This window comes from Gekko japonicus, unplaced genomic scaffold, assembly GCF_001447785.1.
Source record: "Gekko japonicus isolate JY-2015 unplaced genomic scaffold, Gekko_japonicus_V1.1 scaffold53, whole genome shotgun sequence".
Lineage (NCBI taxonomy): Eukaryota > Metazoa > Chordata > Lepidosauria > Squamata > Gekkonidae > Gekko > Gekko japonicus.
Window position 1 is genome coordinate 1811368 of NW_015162474.1, and position 23331 is coordinate 1834698.

The window sequence follows — 23331 nt, forward strand, 5'->3', positions numbered from 1 at the left end:
TGGTTGCACTAGCCTGTATTTCTTTTCTGACTCCGTCTAATTCTTGCTTGATTGAAGTAATTTCTGTTGTAACCAATTCTTTTAATGCTGCTACATTTTTCTCCTGGGCTTCTTCAATTTGTTTCAGATGAGTCTGAGTTTGCTTTGCCATTTGCTCTTCCAGTTGCTTCTCCATATGTTTTTCTTGCACCCCCAGTCTTTTCTCAATCTGCTCACCCATAGCTTGAATCGCCTCCATCACCCTTTTCTCCATCGATTCCATGGCGGCATACTGCAGGGATCAGTACTTGGTCCACTGCTTTTTAACTTGTTCATTAATGATTTGGAGTTGGGAGTAAGCAGTGAAGTGGCTAAATTTGCGGATGATACGAAGTTGTTCAGGGTGGTGAACAAAACAATACAAGAACTGATGGCACCTGGTATTTCTGGCCACTGTGTGACACAGAGTGGATGGGCCTTTGGCCTGATCCAACATTGGCGTCTCTTATGTTCTTATGACAAGTGTTTGTCCAGCCGCTGCTTAAAGACGGCCAGTGAGAGGGAGCTCACCACCTCCCTAGACAGCTGATTCCACTGTTCCACAACTCTTACTGTAAAAAGGTTTTTCCTAATATCCAGTCAGTACCTTCCCACCCTTAATTTAAACCCATTATTGCGAATCCTATCCTCTGCTGCCACTCTAAGTGACAGCCCTTCAAATACTTAAAGAGAGCAATCATGTCCCCCCTCAACCTCCTCTTCTCCAGACTAAACATTCCCCTCAGCCTTTCCTCATAGGGCTTGGTCTCCAGGCCCATGATCATTCTCATTGCTCTCGGCTGCACCCGCTACATTCTGTCCACATCCTTTTCAAAGTGAGGCCTCCAGAACTGCACACAATACTCCAGATGCAGCCTGACCAATGCAGTGTACAATGCATTAGGATCGTGGAGATATGGATATATGTTATTTGAAATGTAATGTTGAATATGTTGTTATATCCAAAAATAAAAGTTTGAAACAAACAAAAAAAAAGGATTGTGGAAGTCTGGAACCACCAGAAATAAGTGAAGCACAACACACATATTAACAGAAGACTTTAAGCGGTATGATAATTACCTAATAAGATCCTACTTACAGTAAGCTATACACAGCAATATAGACCACAGTCCCTAATAATTTATCCAGGTAAGTCTGTGAACCATTTTGTACAGTGCAACATATAGCCTGTGCAGAAAAGCCCTCTTGAACAATTCAGTTTTACATAGTTTTTGGAAAGCCAGGAAAGTCGGGCAGGCTGTTCATAAGGTGGGAGCCACACTAGAGAAAGCACATGTATGGGGAGTTGTTGATTCTGCACACTTGCAGGTTGGCACCTGCTGATATGAGTGAAACTGTCATGGCGAAATATAGGGGAAGAGGCAGTCCTGCTGATAAGAAGGACCAAAGCTATGAAGGGCTTTGAATGTGATAGCCAATACCTTAAATTGATCCCAGTAACAAATGTGCAGCCAATGATGTGTCTACAGAATCAGAGTAATATGCATGTTCTGTGTAGCTGAGCTGTGGCATTCTGCACCAGTGAGTCCGTCTTCTTCCAGTATGTAATGTTTGCTTATAATGTAGGTGTAATGTATCCAGTCCCAACCATGTGGCATAATAGGGCTCCACGCGGTCAGGCGAAACCTTCAAGCTTAGCTCATGAGAACCATAGACTATGCAGATCCTAGCCCGCACCAAACAGAGGGCTAGGCTCCCGGCCGAGAGCCTGTGGAACTCTCGGCCACTGTAAATAGCCTACTGTGGTGTGGGGGTGTTTTTTGGGTGGTGGTTTCACTGGGAATATAAGCTGGCCTGCGAGCTGGTTAAAGTTGTCTTGTTCTGCACTAATAAAAGTATGAGAGCTGTAATCACTCGTCAGTCTCAGTACTTTTCAGTAGGTCAAGAAATTGAAAATATTATTTATAATTAACTTTATTTCTCAGTTTCTCATACAGGAATTTAAAATCCCTTCTTTGGTGTAAACAGAAAGGTGAAATCTGTAGAAAATGAATTATTTCTCCCTCTGTCTTAACCCCTGGATTCTCACTCCATCCTTTGAACTAATATATTTAAACATAATGTAGATATCTGATGGAGCTGCAGTGGCTCAAGTGGTTAAGACGCTGAACTGCAGGCTGTGGAAGAGACCCGGGTTGCCGCATGATGGAGCGAGCTCCTGTCTCTAGTTCCAGCTCCTGCCAACCTAGCAGTTCGAAAGCAAGAAATTGCAAGTAGATAAATAGGTACCACTTCGGTGGGAAGGTAACAGCGTTCCGTGCGCCTTGGTGTCTAGTCATGCCGGCCACATGACCACGGAAACGTCTTCGGACAGCGCTGGCTCTTCGGCTTTGAAACGATTTTCCTACAAACTTGGAGACACCCCCGCAGGTTTGCAGAAAACTCTGAAATCTTTTAAAAAATACACTTGGGGGGTTTAAAATTGTTGTCGGCACAGGCACAATCAATGTACTTACCATGATTCTGTGGTGGCCACTGGAACCTCCAGCAATTCCGCAGTGCCGTGAAAATGGAGCTTTTTTGCCGGGCATTCCAGTAAGAATGACTTCATCGGTTGTGTTGCACTTGCACTTTATAATATCACGCCACCAGATTTAATTGGTTTTAAATTGTATTTTTCTGTAATTTTATTGAGTGTATTTTATGTTGGTTTTAAAATTGTAAGCCGCCCTGAGCCGCTTCGGCGGGAGGGCGGGGGAGAAATCTAATTAATAATATAAATAGATAAAATAAAGCTGCTCTGGGTCCAGCAATGGATGCTAGGAGCCACTCCAGGCTCTGAGTAGCTCCAAGACACCATTTTAATAACAGTACACCACTAGTGGTCACATAGAGCTCTCAGGTCAAAACAGTTCAACACATCATCAGTGACTTATGACCTCTACTGGATAATGACAGTTCTCTTTCACTAGTACGGGGGGGGGGCAATGTTCCCTCTAAACTGTGGAGTCTTGTGAGCAAAAACTCTACTTTGTGAGCTGTTGGCATTAAAGTTGTGAGCGAGCGATTTAGCTGCTGCATCAGTCAGTTTGCTCTGGAGACATCCTTCCTGAGCTAAGACAAAAATATGTGAGCTGGAGACTAAAAAACTGTGAGCTAGCTCACAGTAACTCAGCTTAGAGGGAACACTGCTGGGGGGCAAACCTTTTTTTGCCCACAGACAGCCTTCCAATCTCAAACGACTCCTCACCCACAATAATACAACATCTAATTTGAACATGGACACTGGTACCACAGCTTGCAATAAACCCAGATGCCAACTTTGCTGCCACATACACCCAGACAACACAGTCACTGGACCTAACAACATCAACTACACCATCTCAAGCTCATTCACTTGCTCATCTTCTAACACTGTATATGCCATTAAATGCCAACAATGCCCTTCAGTTCTCTACATAGGGCAAACAGTTTAAACCCTATGCCAAATGATAAATGGACACAAATCTGACATCAAAAATCACAAAACTGAGAAACCTATAGTAGAACACTTCAACTTTCCAGGACATTCAATGCGGAATCTCAGAGCAGCTGTTTTATTGTGAAGGAACTTCAGAAACAAACTAGAATGAGAGACTGCTGAGTTACAATACTTAGGACAATGGACCCCCAGGGCTTAACAAAGACATTGGTTTCTTATCTCATTACACATGCTAACGTTATTCAATTCTTGTATTTGTAAACTTCTTTATTATGCTGTATGCTAATTTGCTGCTATTCACAGGTCTTACCAATTTCCTTCTTCCAATCTTAGCTATATTTACTGCTCAATTACTTATGCATCTTGACTCTAGTTGGCCCTTCCTGGCAACATCCTCCTTACCTGCTATCTATATGTAATGGTTGGTGACTTCTGTTTCAGTGTATCTGAAGACGTGTGTGCACATAAACGTTTATACCCAGAATTAACCATTGTTGGTCTTAAAGGTGGTACTGGACTCAAACTTTGTTCTGCTGCTTCAGACCAACACAACTACCAACCAGAATCTATAAAAATTAGAGGTCAGAAAGAGGGAAGGAGGGAGGGAGAGAGAGAGAACACATTCCTCAGCCTTTACCTCTTTTTAAAAATATGATCTATCCTTGCAAAAAAAAAAACCTTACTAGTTACTTCAGTTTTCAGCATAATTATTTCATAAGTGCCCTTCATTTCTTCCAAAGTGCCATTTGATAATCCTGAACATTGGGTATGTGATCTCCATATTGACCATCTGTTCTTTCGTCCGCCCTGTTTGCATTTTGAAAATATCTTAACATTTCTAAGTACAGTGACTTTTCATCACTGACATACAACAATTAATGAATAATTATTGATTAACTCTGTATATAATCAGGCATCATGGTAAATTTCTTCATAATAAGTTTAACCAAAATACCCCAGTTTCAATAGATTCAGTTCATAGGTAGTCACAATTTTCAGTTATATCAGGTCCTTATAGTTATATCAAGCTTCTTATATCAGACTGTCCATTGTTGTTGTTACCCATTCAGTCATGTCCAACTCTTGGCGATTCTATGGGCCAGCTCTCTCCATGTAGTATACATATACGTGTGTGTATGTATATATAATATATTTAAATTTGAAATCTATTTCAAATCAATTCTGTTTTATCAAAAGAGATATTCAAAGAGACGACAGGCAGGAAGGGAGGTTCTGCAAAAGTCAGAATTTCACTAAGCTCAGTGTTTGTACTAGAAAAAGGAAAGCTAAGGAGTTTCTTAAGTATAAATGTCATTCTAAAGAGATATCAAGTTACTAAGTACTGTCAGGGTAAGCAGAATATAATAAAAGGAACTGGCAAGAGTACCATTGCTGTAAGCTTTATCCTACAAAGCAGCCGGCGCTGTCATTTTCAGATCACGTAGATGAATTTCTCGCACAGGCTGATGTGCCAGCCTGACTGAATGGAGACAATGCTGTTCTTTTCTTTTATAAGACTAAAAAAATCTGGGATAGCATTTCATACAGATCAATACCTTGAGGAAAATTCCTGAACAACCTATTCATTTGGTTACAGCAGGCAGTTGTATGGGATCTCTGAACGACTGAATGCATCTGCAGTTTTGCACATCGCAGCTCAGAATTAATATTTTTATTATCTAATGGTCATAAACCACACTGTGTAACAATCTGCCTCTTGGCAAATAAACCAAGAACCATTTGTCCCTTTCCCTCGGTCCTTTGAATCATCACACCATTCTTTCAATTTGTGGCATAAGCTGGTGTTACTGATTCAAATCAGTAGCATCAGTGTCTGCAAAACAGCATTTTGTTCTCTCCTTTCGTGAGTGCGGGGAATTTCAAGGTAGTTACTGCTTGGCTATTTTCCTGTCCAGGAAAGTATACTGTGGACTGATGGTATCTTTATAAAAATCTATTTGTTTATAAATCTGCAGACTGAGAAAGAATGATGAAGATGCTGGTACCCTGAGCCAGCCCCCATCTGTCACAACATGCCTCCTTAATTGGGTATCAAAGGACAAGTTTATCATGCGTTTTTCAAGAGTTCCCAGACAGTCCTTTTCATTAATACCACCAAGCAGGGAAGACCCAGAACTTCCTCCAATCACATTCTCCTGCCTCCTCCATGGCAACCATAGTTTTGACACCCAGGACCCTGCAATCCTCTGACACTGGGAATCTGGGTGATGTCATTGTTCCATTTAACATTCCTTTCATCTTGTAACTTGACTACGGTCCTCTGGAACACCTCATCAAAACTTCCAGGCACCCAGAATAAAGGAGTCCTGGATGAAAGAGATCCTGCAGACATAAACTTTGTTGCTAACAAGCTTCCATTTTGGACAGTTCCCCCCCCACCCCAGTTTTGATGCTAGGACCTCTGCCTTCCTCTGCCTATCACACTGGACCAAGAAACAAGATTTCTGGCCATTTCTGCGGCAAAAGAGTCTTACCTGCCCATCAGGTTTCATGAAATATAACTTTTGTGTCTGCTGCAGTAAGAAGATGCACAAGCTGTTGCTACACTGAGAGATTGCACATCTCTATTTTCTACGAAATGGAGATGAGAATGAACAGAAAGCAGGAGGCTGTTCTTCTTGTTTGCTTTGCATTGCTTAAACACCTAAAGCTGTCCATAATTAAATTCAGTGATACAGTTCCCATCATGCCTAACTAAATGACATTTTGAAAACTGACAAAAGCATGAACATGTAAAACTATAGTTAGGAAAGTGGTTACAAAACAGACCCAAAAAAAAGAAAGACACAAACCCTAGACAAAAACGTAAACATAAAATATGGGTAGTATCCTACCACTCAGTGCATGGAACACAGAGTTTCCCAGCATTCTTCTCTGTTCCTGCAACCCCTTCCTGCCCCTAGAAAGGTCATGGAATATGTGCAGAGGAATAGCTGTGTGGGTTGGGGGGTACTGGAGTCTGAAAGGTCAAGGGCTGAAATTGCTCCTCCTTTCTCTTCTGCAAGCACAGCTTCTTCTGAGGAAAGGGATTGATTTCATTCCCCTCTCTGTCCTCACTCCTACCCACTGACCTGCTCAGCTGTTCCTCCACAAGGATCCAGCAATCCCAGGAATGAATGTTCTAGGGACTGAAAGAGCTGCAGGAATGGAGAAGATGAACACGAGGAAACTTCAGCCTCACACATCATCAGCATTCTGTCACTTCATTCTTACCTCAGGGCTGGATCCAGCAAGCTTTTCTAGTCCATCCTACCTAATTCTTCCTCCACAACTCCTATACCACATTACCCTTGTCCATGCAGGCCCCATGATCCCCAGCACAGCATTTTTGGTGTACCCTTAATTTCTTTTTCATCAGCTGAAAAGCTGCTTGAATCCAACCCTCATTCTATTGACCCAGGCATTTCAATATTAATGGGTTCCTGTAACAGCCCTCAAGCTGCAGCTTTAATTATCTGGGCTGTGTACAGATGATAGTTTATTCTCTGCATGATGAAGAGAGCATTGTTGCCTAAGGTGTACAAATTCACGCTGCTATTGCCTGTGCTAAAAAAGTTTTGGGCATTGAAGGAATTGATGTATAATGAGTATAGGCAATGATATCTCTTGTCATCCAACCTCCAGGTCTTAAAACCCATTGTCTGTCTCTAGTTTCGGGGTTTAAAATGTATTTTATGATAGCTGCTTAAAGAAAAATTCACAGGAATAATTAATGTCTACACATCAGAGAAAATGTTCACAACTAACGCCTGGTGATAAGTGGTTTAATATAAAGTTTGTCACAACAGGGACAGAACTTTAATATTTTCACTAGTTCAAATCTTTATGTGTGTGTGTTTCCCCCAATGCTTATAACTGCTGCTCTGTGAAACTAAATGAACATTCCAGTACTAGTTTCTCTCTCTCTTCCCCTCTACATATATATTTGCAGTAATCTAGGATAAAAAAGCAAACTCTGGAATGGCAGTTGACAGAGTGTGATGAAAATCAGTAGAAACATGTTTAATGCACATCGTTTATTTGAAATAGCTCAAATGCATGATTGATTTAATTAAATGCCCAGCTTGACTTGAGAAGTGATCAACACAAAGCTTAAGTTTGCTAAAGTATGGCAAGTGACAGCCTGTAATAGAGATAGGACTGTGCTACTGGTGAGGGAAATACTTCTCTTACTGCTGAGGGTAGGAAATAATTATCAGTAAAGTGAGAAGCTCAAGTCTCAGATTTAGAGCCAGAATTTAATACTCCTAAATTCAGGAATTAACTGAATCCAGATTTTTATGTGGGCCTACATAGAAAATTATTAGGGAACAAAAAAAACAACCCCTAGCTGTCCAGCCTCATTACTCCCCAGCACAATGGGATATATTTCCATGGCAACACTCCCTAAATTCCAAAGCAACATTAATCTGGTTATGTGCCATGAAACCCATTTTATAGGGTAAATGGGGATCTCAACTTTCACTTTTACCCTTCCATTGAAACACCAGTAAAACTAAAGCTCCCAATGGAAATTCTCAGCAGTGTAAGATGAGAAGATGATTATTTTACAATAATGACTGTGCTATGAATGAGGAAGAAGAAGTTAGTAGAAGAAGTTAGTAGGATTGTGCTTGAAGCTTTTAGGAACACCACAACTGAGGTGAAACAGATGGACCTGGGTCTTGCACTGAGGCTTTGAAATGTTAGTGCTACCCCTACATCCTGTTCTTCTTCCTGCTTCATTACTGTATGTTCTTGGCCACCATTGTTTCAGAAGCTAACATGGTATTGCACGTACTACTCTACATAAAACCATGTATCACACACATTTTTGTTTTAGGGCTCTGTCACTGAGTTTGAATTTGTTTTCTGGAAAACAAAACTTGTTATTTGCCAATATTCCTGAATCCCAATATTGGTATGGTATTTAGGTTAAGTAAATATTTGGGATTTCCAGTTTCCCCCCACTCCATTATGGTCCCCATAGGGTATAATGGATAATTCATCTGGAGGTATCTGGGGCTTGTGGAAGGGCTGTTTTTGAGGTAGAGGCACCAAATTTGCACAGTAGCTGCTAGTGCCTTGCCTAACCCCCCCCCCCCCGAAGTTTAAAAAAGTTTGTACCCTTAGTCCAATGGGTCCTCAAAGAAGGTGCCCCCATCCTCCATTGTTTTCAATGGAGGGGGGAAGGCATTTAAAGGGATCATGGCCCCTTTAAATGTCTTCTCCAAGCCATGACTCCGTGAAGACATTTAAAGGGCTCACTGTCCCTTCAAACACCTTCTCCAAGCAGAGAGTTCACCCAGAAGACTTTAAAGTGATCCTTTTACATGCCTTTTAACTTCAACTCTCTGGCAGTCTTGAAAAATCCCGAATACTTTTTGGGACCAGCCATTTGGGATAGCCGAAAAATGTCCAAATCTGTATCTGGCTGAAAGAATGTCTGGAAAATATCAATAACATATTTTCCAGATTTTTTTGGCTTGAATTTAGCCAAACACACAGTTTGTGGTGCCTGCAGAGTCAAACAGGCAATATGGTATCAGTTGGCAGTGATTACTTTTTTTCCAGTGTTACATGGGCCTTCAGCATTAGGGTCATTGTCTTTTTTAATAAATGAAAAAAACTTAGCTTCAAATAGTGAAATTGATAGCAAAAGTTGTTCAGAGTCGTATGTTCTTTAAAATTATCACCTTACTAAAGTAATATAGCTATGGCATGTGAAAGAATTAGAAGCAAGGGACAACCTAGTTATTCTACAGTGCCCATTAACTGTAAGTCTCAAAGTTCTTTGTGTACTTTACACATACGGACGCAACATCTGCTGGTGACCCCAGGCCCCAAGGAGGCCAGGCTTGCTGGTACTAGGGCCAAGGCCTTTTCAGTGGTGGCTCCTACCTGGTGGAATGAGCTCCCGGAAGAGATCAGGGCCCTGCGGGACCTTGTACAGTTCCGCAAGGCCTGTAAGACGGAGCTTTTCCACCAGGCTTTCGATTAGGAGCCACCACCACTACCACCACCACCGAGTTTGGCAACAGCGGGGTATTGGAATGGCCTGGCGACAAACAAACTGCAGCATTATGGCACATGGAGACCACTGATCTGTTTAAATAGCTTCCTGATACCATCTACTAAATGGAAGACTGCTATCTTGGACCATCTTGGAGCATTTTATTTTGTAAATTTGGTAACTATTTGTTTTTATCCTGTTTTTATGTACTGGCATGCGTGCCCTGATGTTAGCCACCCCGAGCCTGTTTGTGGGGAGGGCGGCCTAGAAATTGAATGAATGAATAAATAAATAAATAATGCAAGTGTTGTTGGGCAGGCATATAGCCACGGTGTGGCACTTAGGAGCACATGCCCTATCACTCATGGCCCAGGCTGGATTCATGGTATGTGAGGGGGGGGGGGATGGCATGGTGTACAAAGCTCCCTTCCTCTAGCAGCACACTGTCTGTCTCTTGAGGGCCTCTTGTCTACAAAGGTCCTTCACACAGTTCACCAGATTCAAATGAGTCCCTGCAGTCGCTCTCTTGTCAATTCAGAGCTGGACTGACCGCGCCATTTTAGGCATTCAGAACAGCAGGCTTGGCAGTGAGGTTTCCACCTGTGATGCTGACACCACCTCTGCTTCTGGAGACAACAAGGAGGCAGTGGGAGAGATGAATGGTGGAAGAGGAGCAGTAGCGAGACAAAGCAGAGAGAGAGAAAGAAGTACGTCCAATGATGACCCAGCCTGCTTGGCACAAATGTGCCTTGGTAATTGAGGAAATCAGGGTTTTTTTTTCTGGAAAATGCAGTGCCAGAACTCGCAAGAGGGAAATGAAGGAGAAACACATGGGATTCTTTGAAACAATATAATTTTCATGCGCTATGAACTTACTTCAACTTTAAAGCAATTTCCAAACTTTAGACACATCACCAGCTTCCTCAGTTCTTTTTCATGTCTTGCTTTTGCTGCCTAACACGGAGGCTGTAGGAATCCGGAAGCTGAAATGTAAAAATGGTGGTAGTAGTGGCCTGGTTGGATCCCCTTGTGGAGCTGTTCTGCCAGGCAGACCCAGCAAGGGGTGGCCCAGGCTCTGCTCCCACCGTGCTGGGGCGTAGTGGGGGAGCCAGCCAAGGAGTCCATAAGGATCACCCTGCCAAGGCCACATGAGTCTCTGCGCAGGAGAGGAGCCGGCCAAAGGGTGTGGCCAAGTAGGTTTAGTTTGGGCCCGTTCGGACTGCGATCTAAGCCATGCTTACCTGGGAGTCAGTGTGTGGAGCAGCAGCTGGGGCACACTGCTGCCAAGGGAGAAAAGCCTCCATCAGGTAGGCTGCAGTTAATTTTCTCTCTCTCACCTGAACCAGCCCCAGGCTCTTCCCAGGACTTGCAACCTGCACCTTCCCTGCTGGCCCACAGCCACTACCGGGCATCCCCTCATATTAATCTTATTTTAAAAATTTTTTATTTTAATATTTTTGTGATGTCACAAGTGACGTCATGCTCCCCTGGTGCCCCTCATGAACTTTTAAACATTTTTTGAGAATTTTGTTTCCACTAAGAGGTTCCAAAACACTATTCCAGTGTGTTCTGCCAGAAAAAAGTCTTGAAGGAAATGTCTGCTTCAAAAGATTTTTAAATTAGATTTGATATGATTTGATATGATATGATTTTATATGATTTTATATTGAACGGCTTAAGCTTCGCTCTCTTAGACAATAGCCAGCACAGATCCTAGAACTCACCCAATCGGGCGGTCAGGATCCTAGAGTCACCTATGGAATGCAAGTGCATTGTAAATAATCCTATCACAGGTGTGAGTGTGTGTTTGGGTGTGGTTCACAATGGGAATATAAACAGGCCTCCAGTCCTGCTTTCCTTGTCTTGTTTTCCTGAGCTGAAATAAACTATGAGCTGTTTCACTTACCAACACGTCTGGACCCAGTACTTTTTACTGGCAATGCGGATGGGATCCTGATGAGCAAAACTGATTCTTCCTCCAGTCCAGCACTGAGCACCAATCCGTCAGAAGCTGCCGCACCCCGCATCACTCACGAGCAGCACTGCAACGTGCAACACTCCCCAGGGCACCACTCCCGGCTTCACTTGAGAGTCATGGCTGCTGCCTCGGGACACCTTGAAGTCTTTGACCCCACAAAACCTGAGTTCTGGGAAGCATGGGTGGAGCAGCTCACCAACTTCTTCGACTACCAGGAGGTCACCGATGCAGGCAAGAAATGAGCTCTACTCCTCAGCACATGTGGAGTGGCCATCATTCGCCTGGCCCAGGGCCTCCTTGCTCCAAAGAAGTTGGCTGAGACCCCATATGAGGACATCATCAAGGCCCTCACAGGTTATTTCGTGCCGAAACCAACCATGATGGCCAAGTGCGTAGATTTGCTAGTGCGCACCCAGACGATTAGACTCGTCTGACCGTTCTTGGCTCATGATGAGGGTGTTTCTTCCCCCCAGCTTCCACCTTTGAGCACATGAGCACTCCCTCGCTGAAATTCTACATTCGTTCAAGGAGGGAGCCACCGGCATGGAGGCAGTGTGGAAAGTTCCTGGGGGAGGAAGCTGGGAGGCGGGCTGGCAGGCAAGTGGTGTCCGCCCCAGAAGTCCCCAAAGCTGTGGCGTTAGGAGGGAGGGAGGGAGCCCCCTGTGCTGGGGAGCGCGCCCAGCTAGCCAGCAGCATCAGGCGGAAAGGAGAACTCTTTCAAAGGAGTCCTAAGATTAAACAATTTATTTTCTTAGTGCTGATTTCAGTTTAAAACTTTGCATATTAATAGGATATTCAAAATGTGTTTCCTGAAACACTAATAGTATAGCCATTTAAATGTTAAGACATTATAATGGACATGATATAGTCAGATGCAAATGACAACTAAAAAGTGAGGAATAGGGAGTTACTGTTGCTATGGGAACATTAATATTGAAGAGCATATAGCACTGAGTTATATTTGAAGAATAATTTAATATCTAGTATTACTTGGAATGATGGTGGATATTAATACTTAAAAATTTCAAATATAATATTAGTTATGTTAGTTCCAGTTATAGTAATACAATTCTAATTTGTAGATGCACAAATACAGAAAGCTATCTAGAACGTTCCCAGAAAAAAATCAAGCCAGACCCAGTGGAGGCAATAATCTCTGTGTGGAATCAGCCTGGAGTCACAGGTAGCTGTTCCCTAATTCAGAGTATGTTCTTCAGCCCAGGGGGCCTGAGGCCAGTTGCTGGAGAAGGAAATGGGCCATGAATGTGGACTGATAGTGGGGGAAGGAGGTGGTCACAAGTGCAGTGAGTTGACCAAAGCCTGGGGAAAGTATCTACTTCAGCTTCTTTCTGTTTGCCAGTCATAGGGGCTCATGTTAAATGAGGTTTGCTCTCAGAAACTGATGAATCCAGATGGGTTTGGAATAGCTCTTGGGCATTTTCCTACTTATGTGGCTTTGTTGTTTGACCTCTGAGTGGCAGGCATGATTGCTCCTAGATGCTCTTTCTTAGGGTTGCCAGCTCTGGGTTGGGAAATATGGGGAGATTTTAGGGGAAAAACCTGAGGAGGGCAGGATTTGGGGAGGGCATAATGGTATAGAGTCAATGGGGCATAATGGTATAGAGTCAATGGGGCATAATGGTATAGAGTCCACCTTCCAAAGTGGCCATTTTTTCTCCAGGTGAACTGATCTCTGTTGCCTGAAGAGCAGTTGTAATCCCAGGAGCTGTCCAGCTACCACCTGGAGGTTGGCAACCCTATACTGGGAGTGATGAAACGGCAAAAGGATGGTGACTTGATGGATAGTAAAAAATTCATTGCCAATCCGGATGAATATGACTAGAGCTCATTTAACTGTGACAGCAGCAGAAAAAGGATGCTATTACAATACCATTTGATAGGAGCTGCGGTGGCTCAAGTGGTTAAGACGCTGAACTGCAGGCTGTGGAAGGTCGGTAGTTCAGCAGTTCGAGCCCCGAGTGTGCCGCATGATGGAGTGAGCTCCCGTCTCTAGTTCCAGCTCCTGCCAACCTAGCAGTTTGAAAGCAAGAAATTGCAAGTAGATAAATAGGCACCACTTCAGGGGGAAGGTAACAGCGTTCCGTGCGCCTTGGTGTTTAGTCATGCCAGCCACATGACCATGGAAACGTCTTCGGACAGCGCTGGCTCTTCGGCTTTGAAACGGAGATGAGCACCGCAACCCTAGAGTCGGATTCGACTGGCTTTCGAGCAAGGGAACCTTTACCTTTTACAACACCATTTATGTCTGTTCAGTGCCACCCAGTGGAGTTACAAGTGGTTATGGGCCTATTGCATCTTGACTGTAGAAGGAGATAGAGGAACCTTCGGACGCCTGTTGTGACTAGTTTGCAAAGCACTTTGCTAATAAAATCATTTGCATCTGAACTGTCTTGAACTGTTCTTCCTTTTGATAGTCAGCATGGTGTAGAGATGAAAGGTTGGACCAGGGCCTGGGAGACTCAGATTCAAGTCCCCTCTCTATCATCAAACTCACTGGGTGACCTGGGCTAGTTCTCTCCCCCCCCCCTCTCAGCCTAACCTACTTCACAGGGTTGTTGTGAGGAAAAATGGAAGAGAGGAGAATGATGTATGCTTCCTTGAGCACCTCAGGGGAAAGTGAAGAAAAAATATACTAAATACAATAAATAAATTTCAGTTTGTATAGCCTGAATACATGGAAAGGATGCTTGGACAGGTGAGGCCTACTTTCTGTCTGCTTGCCTGCTGCCTTTCCAGCTATTAGATAAGCCATGGAGAGGCTGACTAGTGAGGTGGGAGAGGTCATAAATGCCTTATTTATTTTTTCTTTAGTTCATTTCTTGTTTCCCTTTCTTGTTGAGACTCAAGATGGACCAAGGTGGGAACCAACATCTCCTTCAGTTGTGAGTCCACTCGTGAAAAAAAATCACATAATCTCTCTAACCTGTGGTCAGTGTCCAGTATACAATACTTTGGCATGGTGCTTGGGAAATGGCACAGCTCCAGAGATTTTGGTATGATATTGACTATGCGGATCCATTTCAGTTTGGTGTCTAACCCAGTTTGGGGACAGAGATTGCCTCAATTGCATTGGTGGACAATCTGTGCTAGGAAATGGACAGCAGAGTATACACCAGGCAGTGTGCTCTCCTGGGTGTTTGAGTGGCTTTGGTATGCCATGTTGCTGTAGTAATGCATCTGAACCTCAGGATGCTGTTTCAGTGCATAGCTACTCAGGATTCTGCAATTGTGCCAATGTAGCTGCACTGTGCAAGCAATTTTCAGAGCTCAGGAAATATATCCTGTAACTTTGCAAAGCTTAGATTGGTAAATGTAAAGAGCTCATGTTTCCTGTGGCGTCTAAATGGTGATAAATAAAGAGATTAGAGCGTAATAATATAAGCACAGTAATATAAGCACAGTAAAAATGTCCAGTCAGATAGAAAGAATGGTATTTAGACAAGCACCTCAGCAGCTGATAGAATATCTGGCCCTCTCTCCAATTCCTAACTTGTCATAAGAACATAAAAACATACTGTTCCCAATGTTCCCTCTAAGCTCCACAGAGTTGTGAGCAAAAATTCTACTTTGTGAGTGAAAAAATCTAATAGCATTAAAGTTGTGAGCAGGTCTACATTTGATTATCGTATTCATTAGTTTTTTAGAAGATTATTTCCATAACCTTGTAAAAATCTCAGAATGAATTATTTTAAATTATATTTAAACTATATTTTAAGAATAATCCAAACATTATAAGAGAAAAGAGAATCAAGTCAAATTTCATTACAGAAAATGTCCTCTATGGTGGTAGACCCGGCCTTTGGAGAACAGGTCTAGTTGCCCCTTCCACTATATTGGTAGACCTGGCCTCAGACTGTCACCCAGTTCTGAACCTTAGAAAACATGCCAGCACTTGGGGGGGGGGGACACTTGCTGTCTTCTTTGGTGGGTTTGGAACAATCACTGTCAGTACCCTGCCTCACCTAACAAACAGGAAGTTGCTAAAATGTTAGCGACCTGCCCAAACTACTTATTTATTCAATTATTTATATCCCACTTTTCCTGTGACTCAAGGCAGCTTACAAATTATACTGAAAAGCATAATGGAGTGTACAAATTCTATGGGGTCCAATTCTATGGGTCCTAGAAGAGGTGTCCCCATCCTCCATTGTTTCCAATGGAGGAATAAAAATGCTTGTGAGCTGGAAGCTAAGATCCCTGAGTTGGAGCTAATTTTTTTTAAAAAAAATTTATTGCTTTTTTACTACAAAACTACAAAGGGAAAGGGAAATACGGGATAACACTAACCAATAACACATAAAAATATAGCAAGGATCATCATACCTATAAGATTCTTAATAGCCATTTCTATCATTGTCGCTATAAAGGAAAGAGAAAAATACAGGAATAAAACTGGCTGCCCTATTTTAAGATTAATAAAGCTAAAACAAACTCATTTAGCCAAATTGAGTACATCATAGTTTCAAATACAAAATAACCTTTCAGAGTTTCATTACATGCTTTAATTATCTCCTGTGTTTATTCTTATATTTCAGTTGGACTTTAGGAGTTTAAGGAGCTCCTTCTCCTTTTTCGGAGTCAGATTCTTTGGAGGAACTGTCAGGAATAGATATGCTGTCTTCAGACTCATGATTGCTCTTTTCTGTTTGTATACTGTCCTCTGATTTCCCTTTATCCTTAGACGTTGTTTGTTGCTGTTCCAAGAACATCTTTGCTTTTTGGGCAGAGTCAATCTTCTCTTTTTTGCCATTATTGTTGAAAATAAGGTCTTCTGGAAATGTCCATCTGAAGGGAATGGAGTGGTTATGTAAAAACAATGTTAAGTTTTTATATTGTCATCTCCTCTTCCATATCTCAACTGGAATATCTTTTAAGATCTTTACTTCTTCGCCTTTGATTTTCAGGGATTTCCCATTTGTTGCTTTCAAAATGATATATCTGGTAGACAGGCCCGTAGCTACCATGGGGCCCATGGGGCCCGCCCCACCCGCAGTTTTTATGGGCTCTTCCCCAATTTTGGGCTCCCCCCCGTTTTTGCCCTCAGTCCAGTAGCCGGTGACTCCGTGCTGCCTGCTGCTGCTCCTGGGTGCCTCCCTCATTCCTGGTGCCAGGGCCCACTTTCCCCAATGCGTCTTCGCTGCTCCGCAGAGCGGGGCTCATCCTGCAGCTCCCCAAAGTGGCTCCTCAGCTTAAGGGTGCTCCACTGCTTGCCAGCCCGCCCATGCCCTGGAGAGCCCTTCAGCCGGTCCGAGGAGGCGATGACCCACCGAGTGAGGGAGGGAAGGACAGAGAGCCAGCCAGCCAGCCCACAAGGCTGCCCGCCCTGGGGGGAAGAGTGCCTAGAAGCAGTTACAGCTGTCGGGAAGGCTCTGGGAGGAACTGCAGGAGGATGAGGCTGATGGCTGGTGCCGGGGAGCCGAGCGGGGAGCTGAGGGAATGGAATCCTCGCTCCCTGGATTTTTCTGCAGCACCGTGGGCTACATAATGGGTCACCCTTTTCAGCACTGGTTCTCTTGTTAGTAGGGCTACTTGAGTTACAGGGGACTGATCTGCCCTTGCAGGGGGGTGGGGAGGGAAGCTGCACCACTGGGCATTAACCTGGAGCCTGGGTGTGTGTGCAGGGCTGCCTTAGGAGTTCCACCAATTACACCAAAGTTAATTTAATTAACTTTGATTTAATTGGCTGGTGCCCCCCCAGGCCCCCTCCCCAAAAACTCCTTAGCTACAGGGCTGCTGGTAGAATTTTGGATAATTTAACAAATATTTCACCAGGCAGTTTATTTTTCTTAATGAAGTCTGGATAGGTTTGATAAACCATATCCATGTTGCTTTGTAGAGAATCCGCTTTAAAATCTGTCACTGGTGCCAATGCTTCACTCAATAACTCCTTTAAATTCTTCCCTTTCTGTTCTGGGATACCTTAAAATCTCAGGATATATGATGATTTCTCCATTTGTAGCTGTAACAACTGCTCTTTGTCGGAGATCCGCTCTTTTTCCACGGCCTCCAGTCTCTTTTTAATAGAATTTGCCTTAGCATCAACTTGTTTCACAGCTTTGTCAGTTTCGTCTACCCTTTTAACTGTATCCACCAATTGTTTCTGGAAACAGTCAAGCTTATTATTGATATTTGTCATCTGGTCCAACAGAGGGCGCAATGCTGTAGCCATCATGTTTGAGAAGTCAGCAACTGCTTCCGGTTTATGAGACAAGGTCACTGAGCCGGTAGTTCCTGGAGAAGGTCTTTTTTTTAAGCGCCATTTTGTCTCCTCTCGTCGAAATTGTTCACACAAGGTACAGTTCATTTAAACAATCTGAAAGTCTGTTTTTTTAGTTTTGCTTTAAACTATTTTGCACCCTGTTCCGCTAACTTATCGATTTTTTTGTTGAGACTGTCATTTGCCACCTAGCTGTCACTTGTGCACTGTGATTTTTCTTAAGGGGAGGGGGACTCCCCAGCTCCTCCCCTCTCTCCAAATCTGCTAGGGGCTTTTGATCAGTTTCTCCGCTTCACTGCTTGTTTAGCTTATGGGGATTTGCAAAGACTCACAGTTCATGCCAGTAGTTTTTCGAGAAGTAGAAAGGGCAACATATCGTTAGATCGCTTGCTCGCCTCGTCCGGCATGTGCCTCTGTTCTCCATGTTGGTCTCATGGCGGCAGGACCTATCAGGGTAAAGAGGAGCCTCAATTCCTTGGCTGTCACCTTGAAAGAGGCACTTCTCGCACCACAGGCAGGAGACCCCTACAAGTTCTCTAGGGGGAATTGGAACCGTCCAAGTCCCCTCCCATCCACTGCGATTTCGGGGCGCTCACATTGGAGCTCAATGGAGCACACCCTTCCAGCAAGTTGCTGAAACCGGAAACAGTTGGAGCTAAAGTTTTGTGTGCCATTGCCCCCTGTGCAGCTTAGAGGGAACACTGTTGGCGGGAGGAGATATCCATTATGATTAGTAGCCACTGATAGCCTAGTCATTCTGTGGCAACTAGTTTCACAAATTAACTGTACGTTGTGTGAAGAAATACTTTCTTTTGTCTGTCCAGAATCTCCAATCCTTCAGCTTCAGTGGATGACCACAGGTTCTAGAATTATGGGAGATGCTCCCTCCTGTCCATGCCATGCATAATTTTATAAACTTCTGTTATGTCTCTCCTGACTTTTTTTCTAGGCTAAACAGCCCTACATGTTTTAATTGATCCTCATAGGGCACCTGCCAGCCCTGTAGCTGGATGATTGGGGGGGGCACTGGATGGACAGGGTGGAGGAAAGGGGAGTGGCTGAAAGTCCTCCCAGTAGGCTGGTCAGTGGAGAGAATCTGTTTTGGATCAGTTAGCCAGCAGCTGTTTGTAATTTAAAGCTGAGCTTCAGAGGTAAAGGTAAAGGTTTCCCTTGCTCGAAAGCCAGTCGAGTCCGACTCTAGGGTTGCGGTGCTCATCTCCGTTTCAAAGCCGAAGAGCCAGTGCTGTCCAAAGACGTTTCCGTGGTCATGTGGCCAGCGTGACTAAACACCGAGGTGTACGGAACACTGTTACCTTCCCACCAAAGTGGTACCTATTTATCTACTTGCAATTTCTTGCTTTTGAACTGCTAGGTTGGCAGGAGCTGGAACTAGAGACGGGAGCTCACTCCGTCATGCGGCACCCTGGGTCTCGAACTGCTGAACTACCGACCATCCACAGCCTGCAGTTCAGCGTCTTAACCACTTGAGCCACCGCAGCTTCAGAGCTGACCGTTAAATGACAGAAAAAGCCTTGCATCATGCTGGGGTCTGGTGTGATGCACCCCAATGGTGAGCTCCTTGGATGTGTGGAGGGGGATGGTGCCTCAAGCCCTGGGCCAATCAGTGGGAGGCATGACGTGAAACCCCTTGCTTGCACCCAGGCAGGAGCAGCTGGCAGAACAGGGAGAACAGGCAGGATGCACTTCCCATTGGGCAGGGACTGGCTGAGGGGAAAGGTTAGAGAAGGAAGCAGTGGGGAGCAAAAGGTACATGAATGCAGGATGCCCTGGAACCAGCCCCAGGGCTCCCTCTACCTCCCAGGGAAGGGGAGGAGGTATGGTGCAGAAGAAAAATTGCATTTCTGGTGAGGCAGGCTCTAAGATTTGGTGGGGGGTGGTTAAAATTTGGGAGGGGCGCTGCCCTGTATTTATGGACAAGTTGAGAAGCCCTGGTCCCAATACAGATCCCTGAGGGACTCCACTACTCACATCACTCCACATAATGTGATTTATTCCTACTGGCTACTTCCTTTTTAGCCAGTTTCCAATCCATAAGAGCGTTTGTCCTCTTATAAGAGGACTTGTACTGTTATCCCATGATTCTGAAGTTAGCTCAGGAGTCTTTGGTGAGGGATTTTGTCAAAAACCTTCTGGAAATCCAAATAAACAAAGTCTACTGGATCATTTCTGTCCACATGTGTACTGACACTTTCAAAAGAACTCTAAAAGGTAGTGAAACAGGACTTACCTTTGCAGAAACCATGTTGGTTTTTATTCAGCAGGGCTTCTCCTTCTATACGCTTTTTATGTTTAATAATGCTTTCTATCAATTTGCCTGGGACAGATTTTATTTTATTTATTTATTTAGTTATACCTTCGGCTTATATACTGCCCTGACCCCGAAGGGTCTCTGGGCGGTTTACATAGTGGCTCTAACCAACCAATTAACCTAACTAGGGCCACATTGTCTACAGGGTGGTGACTGCCTACCAGCACCCCAGGCTAGTTGTCATCCGGCTTCATTCCGTGGCTTCAGATATTGGCGTCCTGGTGCCCTTTCTGGAGCCGATCTTTCCCAAGCAGCTTCCTCCGGCAGGTCTCGTCTTGGCGCGTGGCTCTGTGTTGGCTGCAGTTCCGGCTACTGTCCACAGGTGGCTCTGCTGCACTGCGCCACACGTCACCATGCTCTCCAAGGCTCCACTTCTCCGGGCTCCGCCTCCAACGTTGCTCCACCGGGTCGCCAGGAACTGCTCCACCGCCATTGTTGCTGCTGCCGCCGCTGAACCCTCTACCTCACAAGGAGGAGGGGTGCCCCCTGCCACCTAGGGCCGGTACCCACTTTATCTACTTGCATTTATGATGCTTTCAAACTGCTGGGTGGACAGGAGCTGGGACGTGGGCCGGGAGCTCACCCCGACCGTGGTGGGTTTCGAACAGCCGTAATGGCTGTTCATTGATGTTACTTTGAAGGCGTTCTAACTGGACTGTAATTTCCCAGATTCCCCTCCCCCGCCCAATCTTTTTTAACAAATGGGAGTTACATTGGCTACTTTCCAGTCCTCCAGTACAGAGCCTGATCTTAGAGACATGTTGCATATCTTAGTCAGAAGATCAGCAATTTAACATTTGAGTTCATTAAGAACTCTAGGATGGATACCATCTGGTCCTGGTGATCTGTTAGTTTGCAATGTCTCTATTAGTTCTAGAACTTCCTCCCTTGTCACCACTATTTGCCTAAGCTCCACATCCTCCCGTCCTGAAAACATCCATTCAGGAACAGGTATTTGTTTTATATCTTCACGTGGAGACAGATGAGAAGAATGCATTTAGCTTCTCAGCAATCACCTTTTCCTCCTTTTGTACTCCTTTAACCGTTGTCATCCAGCGGTCCAAATGCTTCCCTAGCCGGTTTCCTGCTCCAAATGTATTTAAATAATTCTTTATTGTTAATCTTTATGCCTTTAGTGAGACATTCCTTAAAATCTTCTTTTTTTTTTTGGCATCCCTAATTGTTTGCTTGCATTTTCTTTGTGCAAGTTTGTTTTGGTTTTTGTTTGCCTGTTTGGGGTCTTACAGTTTCTGAAGGAAGCCCTTTGCACTCTGATAGCTTCCCTCACCCTGCTTGTTAGCCATGCTGGTGACCTCTTAGACGTTGTACTGCCTTTCCTGACCTGTGGTACATATTATAGCTGAGTACTCTACTACTGAAGTTTTCAGGAAATGGTTTCCTGGAAACCCCAGGCCTTTTCAGGCCTTATCAGTATGTCGAATAGTAAACTGAGGGCCAGAACTTATTTCCCATTTTTTTGGAACATACCTTGTTTATCTGATGCTGTCTGAAACTTATTTTTGGTTAGTGCTTTATTTCTGGTTTTTCTCAGGGGTCATTTTGTAGAAAAAGAGGTGCAGGAGCTCATTAGCATAACTTATTTGCCTATGCCACACCCCCTGACATCACCGGAAGTGTGTCAGAAGGCAACACCCACTGCTCAGGCTCCACTGGACTGTTTTGGATTGCTAGCTATGGGGGGGATGGGGGACGTGCAGATCTGTCCTCACAGAAGAAGGAGAGCTTGTACCTGAATAAAACTTGGTCTTAAAGGTGCCACTGGACTGTTTTGGGCCAGGGAGGGCTGGGGGGGAATCTGCAGCTTACCTGGCTGCTTCTTGCTCTGACTGAGGGCTGCTTGGATCAGGGGGTGGGGCTTGTTGCATGTGGCTGCCCCCGGGGTCTTTACTGCCGGAGCTCTGCTCCTGTGCGCTCCTGCAGGAAATGACCCCTGGTTTTTCTACAGGTGAAAGTTTGTTTCTTAATAATCAGGTACTAATGTTCCCATGATATCAAGACAAAAAATATAGAACAAAATCCACCCTGGTCATTTTGTTTCTCTCTCTCTATCCAAGCTCCCTTTCCTTAACTCCCCTTTCCATCCTTCTCTCCCATCAGCCCTCAACTGCCTCTACAGCACCCCTTAAACTGCCTTTCCCCATTCATAATCCTTGTTTCCAAACTCCCATTCTCCTTCTACCCCTCCATCCTTTACTCCCAGGGTCTCCCCAAGCTTATGTTACCCCATACCACATTCCTTTCAGTTTCCCTTTGCCCCATCCTTTCCATCCTGCATGTCCAATTCCCTTCTTCTCAGCAGTTGCAGTGCCCACTCACTGCCTACTCCAATCATTGCCAGGGCCTTCAGTTGGAATCAGAGCCAAGGGGTGGGGAGGTTCACGTGACACTGGTGGGTAAATGGCAAACCTCTCCAATCATCGTTGAGACTCTGTGGTTCAATTCAATGTCAATTGCAAACCATGTTGCTTGAGTTGCACCATGGGGCCTTGGCAGAGAGGTTGGTTCTCTCTCTGCCAGGCACTGTAAAAACAACAACAACACACATTTTAAAAAGGAATTACAAAATTAGAAAACAGTGCAGTAAGAGCAAGGTAAAACAAACGAACAACAGTGGAATGGACTGAATCCCTCTTCTCCTTACGATAGCACCATTTCCCAGCTAAGGTCTAGCTTTGCTTCTGATACTAAACCATAGTTGTTGTAGCTGTGGAGGAGGGCACACTGTTGTTTAGATACATATTGAATATTTGTTAAATGATCTTTCCACAGTTGAAAGGAAATGTATGTATGGAGAAGAGAAGCTCCAGGAGCAGCACAGGGACAATCGGGAACAAAACAAAGCAGTCTGGAAAGTGCAACAAAGAAACTTGAGTGCAGATGCATCCTTATGAAGAGTTAATAATCTTTTCCAAAAAGAAACTTTCAGTACAGTCCTGAGCTGAAATCTAAATCCATTGTTAAGGATTGCACTGTTTGAAACCTGTAAATATCTCTAAGGCACTGAATTGTCTGATTTCTGGTTCAGTCTTGCAGTGTCACACACTTGTACATCGTTACTTTGTTTCCCACAAAGTCGGCCAGGTTTACATGTGTATAACTAAGCCCAGAACTGCTGTTTTAATACTGTAAAGCTATTAAATCTAACTCATGCAGCAAGCTTTACCATCTATGCAAGGCTTTAATGTAAGATATATCTATTATTTATGAAGCCAGTTGAGAGTAACCACAGTTGGATGCAGTTTGAAAGGTCTGACAATAGAAGCTAAATATCAAATGTTTGTGTTAATAGAAG

General features: G+C 44.2%; 1 protein-coding gene across 1 annotated transcript in view; it reads right to left on the minus strand.

Annotated features, from left to right (window-relative positions):
- RAP1B (RAP1B, member of RAS oncogene family) overlaps positions 1-6332 on the minus strand; it is an 81823-nt gene extending 75491 nt beyond the window's left edge. The window contains exon 1 of the mRNA XM_015405718.1: positions 6316-6332. The gene's annotated coding sequence lies outside the window, so the exon portion shown is untranslated. The remainder of the gene's footprint in view (positions 1-6315) is intronic.
- Between the last annotated feature and the right edge of the window lie 16999 nt (positions 6333-23331).